This window comes from Oncorhynchus mykiss, chromosome 18 (assembly GCF_057628025.1).
Source record: "Oncorhynchus mykiss isolate SJ-2025 chromosome 18, ASM5762802v1, whole genome shotgun sequence".
Classification (NCBI taxonomy): Eukaryota; Metazoa; Chordata; class Actinopteri; order Salmoniformes; family Salmonidae; genus Oncorhynchus; species Oncorhynchus mykiss.
Genome location: NC_143039.1, coordinates 17,194,420 through 17,200,609, shown reverse-complemented (window position 1 = coordinate 17,200,609; position 6,190 = coordinate 17,194,420).

The following is a 6,190-nucleotide window of genomic DNA, read 5'->3' as shown; positions in this document are numbered from 1 at the left end:
GGTTTGCCGAAGGCATCTTCCTAAACAATTGACAATCCCATGTCTGTTTCAGCCCCAAAGCGGCCCTGCCACTTGCTATAAAGCTGAGAGATGGAGCTGTGGAATTGTAACCTAACCATGCTCAAAGTCATAGACAGCTTGTATGGATACAAGGACTGACAGTCCATCCATGAGATCAACATGATTGTTTTAAACATAGGCTATAAGTAGCCTAAACTGTTCCCCTGGCTAATTGCGCATCTATAGATAGGAGTGCCAACGAGATTAACCTGAGTAGACATTGTTTACAAATGTCTGAGGATAACAAACAAACAATAGGCATAAAGACTCATAATAACATTTCATATATTGTTTATGATAGTGTAGGTGCAGGCCTCCTTAGCTTACTTGTACTAAGATCATTAGCCATGTAATTCTTAATCAATGTCAATATCAATAGAACATCGTTCAGATTGTGCATTTATTAAACATATATTTTTGTTAAATGTAGGTCTATAATGGTATTGTAGAAATGTAATGCCTGAATTATTTTTCCTGTTACAAAATCATATCCTTGAATCCAATGTATTTCACTCCTATGTTGATCCATCTATTGACTCAGATAGAGCACTGGATCCGGGCCTAGTCTGGTGTTTGCCCTGGGAGACATTGCCCTGGGAGACGTTGCCCTGGGAGACATTGCCTTGGGAGACGTTGCCCTGGGAGACATTGCCCTGGGAGACATTGCCCTGGGAGACATTGCCTTGGGAGACGTTGCCCTGGGAGACATTGCCCTGGGAGACATTGCCTTGGGAGACGTTGCCCTGGGAGACATTGCCTTGGGAGACGTTGCCCTGGGAGACATTGCCCTGGGAGACGTTGCCCTGGGAGACATTGCCCTGGGAGATTTCCTTTTTTAGTCTGTTAGCTTATTTCTTATTTGGCAGTTGCTGTGAAGGTTTGGAGAGAAGGTTTTCTTTCTTCAATTTTCCCCCAATATTGGCGATTTAGGCCAAACCTTTTTGCCAGAAGAGGGCAGTATTACAAAAGCTATTAAAGGACATGCTAAATGTATTGTTTGACGACTGTGACAATGGGAACCATACTCAGTAGATGGCAGTAGAGTATCTAATAATGGTTTTGGTTTATTGCAAGGCTAAAAATGACTGTTTGCTATAAACACTAAGATCTGAGGAAAATGGGTTTATCTTTGTTTTGTCCAGTAATGGAGTAATTAATGGAGTGGTGGAGTAAGATGGAGTAAAATTGAGCCGACAGGTAGGGCAGCCGTGATTTTAGTTCCTAGGCAACTTTGCAGTTGATGAAACACCCTACAGGGAGGAGGTGAGGGCCCTGGAAGTGTGGTGCCAGGAAAATAACCTCTCACCCGACGTCAACAAAACAAAGGAGCTGATCGTGGACTTCAGGAAACAGCAGAGGGAGCACCTCCGTATCCACATCGACGGGGCCGTAGTGGAGAAGGTGGAAAGCTTCAAGTTCCTCTGCGTACACATCACTGACAAACTGAAATGGTCCACCCACACAAACAGTGTGGGGAAGAAAGCGTAACAGCGCCTCTTCAACCTCAGGAGGCTCAGCCTCTTCAACCTCAGTTTGGCTTGACACCTAAAACCCTCACAAACTTTGACAGATGCACAATTGAGAGCATCCTGTCGGGCTGCATCACAGCCTGGTACAGAAACTGCACTGCCCGCAACCGCAGGGCTCTCCAGAGGGTGGCGCAACAGCGCCTCTTCAACCTCAGGAGGCTCAGCCTCTTCAACCTCAGTTTGGCTTGACACCTAAAACCCTCACGAACTTTGACAGATGCACAATTGAGAGCATCCTGTCGGGCTGTATCACAGCCTGGTACGGAAACTGCACTGCCCGCAACCGCACTGTCCAACGCATCACCGGGGGGGCAAACTACATGCCCTCCAGGACACCTACAGCACTCAATATGAAGGACAACAACTACCCGAGCCACTGCCTGTTCACCCCGCTATCATCCAGAAGGTGAGGTCAGTACAGGTGCATCAAAGCTAGGACCGAGAGACTAAAAAATATCTTCTATCTGAAGGCCATCAGACTGTTAAATAGACATCACTAGCACATTAGAGGCTGCTGCCCTATATACATAGACTTGAACTCACTGGCCACTTTAATAATGCAACACTAGTCACTTAATGTTTACATATTTTGCATTACTCATCTCATATGTATATACTGTATTGTATTCTATTCTACTGTATCTTAGTCTATGTATTCCTCATCTCATATGTATATACTGTATTCTATCCTATTCTACTGTATCTTAGTCTATGTATTACTCATCTCATATGTATATACTGTATTGTATTCTATTCTACTGTATCTTAGTCTATGTATTATTCATCTCATATGTATATACTGTATTGTATTCTATTCTACTGTATCTTAGTCTATGCCGCTCTGACATTGCTCGTCTAAATATTTATATACTCTTAATTCCATTCCCTTACTTTAGATTTGTGTGTATTGTGTGTATTGTTGTGAAATGGTTAGATATTACTTGCTAGATATTATTGCACTGTCGGAGCTAGAAATACAAGTATTTTGCTATACCCGCAATAACATCTGCTAAACACATGTATGTGACCAATAACATTTGATTTGATTTGAGATTAATTAACTTTTGTCAGGTAAGCTGGCAAAGTAGGCCAATGTATCACAGTGTAATATGACTGGCTGAACCTCCAGCCTAGGGCTTAAGTCTGCCACCATAGAAATAGGATCAATGCACTCCCCTTTGACAGGGAGACTCTTTTCTTTCTCTGTAGAAGAACACAATTAAATCATTTATCAGAGGAGGAGTGATAACCAAGATCTTCAATTTCAACAGCCTTTACCCCACCCCTTTGCTTGGTAAGATGAGCGATGGGCTAGAGAATCTGATTGTCCCTTCAAAGGGGCAATCTCCAATTCAAACAATAACAAAGCACCACCCTGCCACTATTTTGGGGGAAAAAAGCATGGGGATGGAGCTGGAGAAATGTAACCACTCTCAAATTCATAGACAGAGCTACTTAATATAATGTTTACATACCCTACATTACTCATCTCATATGTATATGTATATACTGTACTCGATACCATCTACTGCATCTTGCCATCTTTATGTAATACATGTATCACTAGCCACTTTAAACTATGCCACTTTATGTTTACATACCCTACATTACTCATCTCATATGTATATACTGTACTCTATATCATCTACTGCATCTTGCCTATGCCGTTCTGTACCATCACTCGTTCATATATCTTTATGTACATATTCTTTATCCCTTTACACTTGTGTGTATAAGGTAGTAGTTGTGGAATTGTTAGGTTAGATTACTCGTTGGTTATTACTGCATTGTCGGAACTAGAAGCACAAGCATTTCGCTACACTCGCATTAACATCTGCTAACCATGTGTATGTGACAAATACATTTGATTTGATTTGAGCTATGAATGCAAGGACTGACTCCATAATATCAAAGTTATAGTAAAAAAAATAATACAGTGCTTGTTTACAATTAAATTGTTTACAAACAAAGGAGTAAAACATGTTTATATTTTTGGTTCTGGGGGGGTTAGACAGTTGAACAAAGCTAACGAGACGTTTGTTTATAGGTTATATTCCTGAAGAATCATGGCTAATATATAAATCATTTACAAGTCCAAAAATGGATGTAGAATTCATAGATTGCTCCTTTAACAGAGTGTGTCAGGTTGAGTAGAGATGACAGGTCTAGTCCATGTCTTATTTAGTGTGATGGGGACTGGGTGTGTATTTATATTCACACAGTTGGGTGTTTGTCAGAGGGGGACCGTAGCTGAACTTGGTCTGCCTTTCACTGACTGGGGAGAGGGGTTTCGCTATGGACTGCTGGTGCAATGTCTGCACTCCGTAGAGTGACTCTCTTACTCTAAAAGGCCCAACAAAGACTGACTTTATTATAAAATTCCTGCTTGTTTCAGAGGGGCCATTTTTGTCTTGACAGTATTATTCACATGAATTCTGAGAAGAAGCTACGTTTGATCCTGCTCTCACTGTCTGGGACAGTTGAAAATAGTAAAAGAAAGAGGAATTGGAAGAGGATTGAGTTATGTGTAGACTATAAAGTTGTGTTGTTATGTATAGACTATAATGTTGTGTTGTTATGTGTAGGCTATACAGTTGTGAAGTTGTGTAGGCTATACAGTTGTGTTGTTATGTGTGGACTATACAGTTGTGTTGTTATGTATAGGCTATAAAGTTGTGTTGTTATGTATAGGCTATACAGTTGTGTTGTTTAGGTGTAGGCTATACAGTTGTGTTGTTTAGGTGTAGGCTATAAAGTTGTGTTGTTATGTGTAGGCTATAAAGTTGTGTTGTCATGTGTAGGCTATAAAGTTGTGTTGTTATATGTAGGCTATAAAGTTGTGTAGGCTATAAAGTTGTGTTGTTATGTGTAGGCTATAAAGTTGTGTTGTTATGTGTAGGCTATAAAGTTGTGTTGTTATGTGTAGGCTATAAAGTTGTGTTGTTATGTGTAGGCTATAAAGTTGTGTAGGCTATAAAGTTGTGTTGTTATGTGTAGGCTATAAAGTTGTGTTGTTATGTGTAGGCTATAAAGTTGTGTTGTTATGTGTAGGCTATAAAGTTGTGTTGTTATGTGTAGGCTATACAGTTGTGTTGTTATGTGTAGGCTATAAAGTTGTGTTATGTGTAGGCTATAAAGCCATGCATGGCTTCACATACTGTATATACTGTAGAAAAGGCATGTTGTGTTTTACCAAGCAACCATTTTGTGCTCTAGATTAAAGCTAATCAAACCGAGTGAAGAAATCTATCCCTTTACTCTCAGAAAAGTCCCAAAAACTGGAGTTTTCATGATGACATCAAGACATCTGTTGAAAGACATCATTTTCTGACTTTTGTCAGAAGATTTGAGTCCCCTTGCACCTTTAGGGTATCAAACTCATTCCACGGGGGGGGAGGGGGGGGGGGGGGGGGGGGGCAAGTGTCTGCGGGTTCTCACTCTTCCCTTGTGCTTAATTGGTCAATGAAGGTCATTGATTGGTTAGGAACTCCCCTCACCTGGTTGTCTAGGTTTTAATTGGACACAGATTGAACGTGACCAGCAGACACTCGGCCTTCCATGGGATGAGTTTGACACCCCCGAGTCTACACTTTTAGGGTGCCATTTCTATTAGGCTGTGTGAGCCCTCCGTTCTCCTCAAAACTGAACCTCACACCCTGACCAGATAAGTAAAGGGCCAAAACCAATATGTCTTAGACTGGAGGTCTGCCTGTGGATGGTCTGATCTAATCATCTCAGTGAGAGAAAAAAGTTCCATTGGCTTCAGTCCCTGCACAGTGTGCTGCTGTGACAATGTGAGGAGGAACACAAAAGCAGTGCTTTGTCCAGTCTATTAGGAGCTCAGACTGTATCCCTCCACCTCTCAAGAGCACTATGCAGGGACTTTGCCAGATAAATTGGCCTACTTCGCCAGATGACTATAAGAGGTGTGATTGGTGTGCCTGGTGTGTTACTATACAAGCTAGTCATATCCACTGACCCCAGGAAGAGCAGCTGCTGCTTTTGCAACAGCTAATGGGGATCCTAATAAAATACCAAATACCAAAGGTTCTAGGAATGACAGAGTGATCCAGAGGTGAAAGGAGTTGGGTTATTAGTAGAGTTGGTGATGTATAAGAGACTTGAGTAGTGTGTGTGTGTGTGTGTGTGTGTGTGTGTGTGTGTGTGTGTGTGTGTGTGTGTGTGTGTGTGTGTGTGTGTATCTGGAGCCATGATCTTTGTTGTAAGAGGATGTCTTAGATACAGGAGAGAATAGAGACAAAAGTCTGATTGAAAGAGCCCGTTCATAGAAAGGTTCTTCATTTCTTAAGTAGAAAAATGTAATTAACTACTGCCTACGTCTCTCTCCCTGACAATGAGGCTTCTGTCCGATCCAGACACATATCCGTCTGAAATATAAATAGTCAAATTAAGTCTTCCCTCTGAACCTTTGCTGTAAATAGTTAAATGAAGTCTTCCCTCTGAACCTTTGCTGTAAATAGTCAAATTAAGTCTTCTCTCTGAACCTTTGCTGTAAATAGTCAAATGAAGTCTTCTATCTGAACCTCTGCTGTAAATAGTCAAATGAAGTCTTCTCTCTGAACCTTTGCTGTAAATAGTCA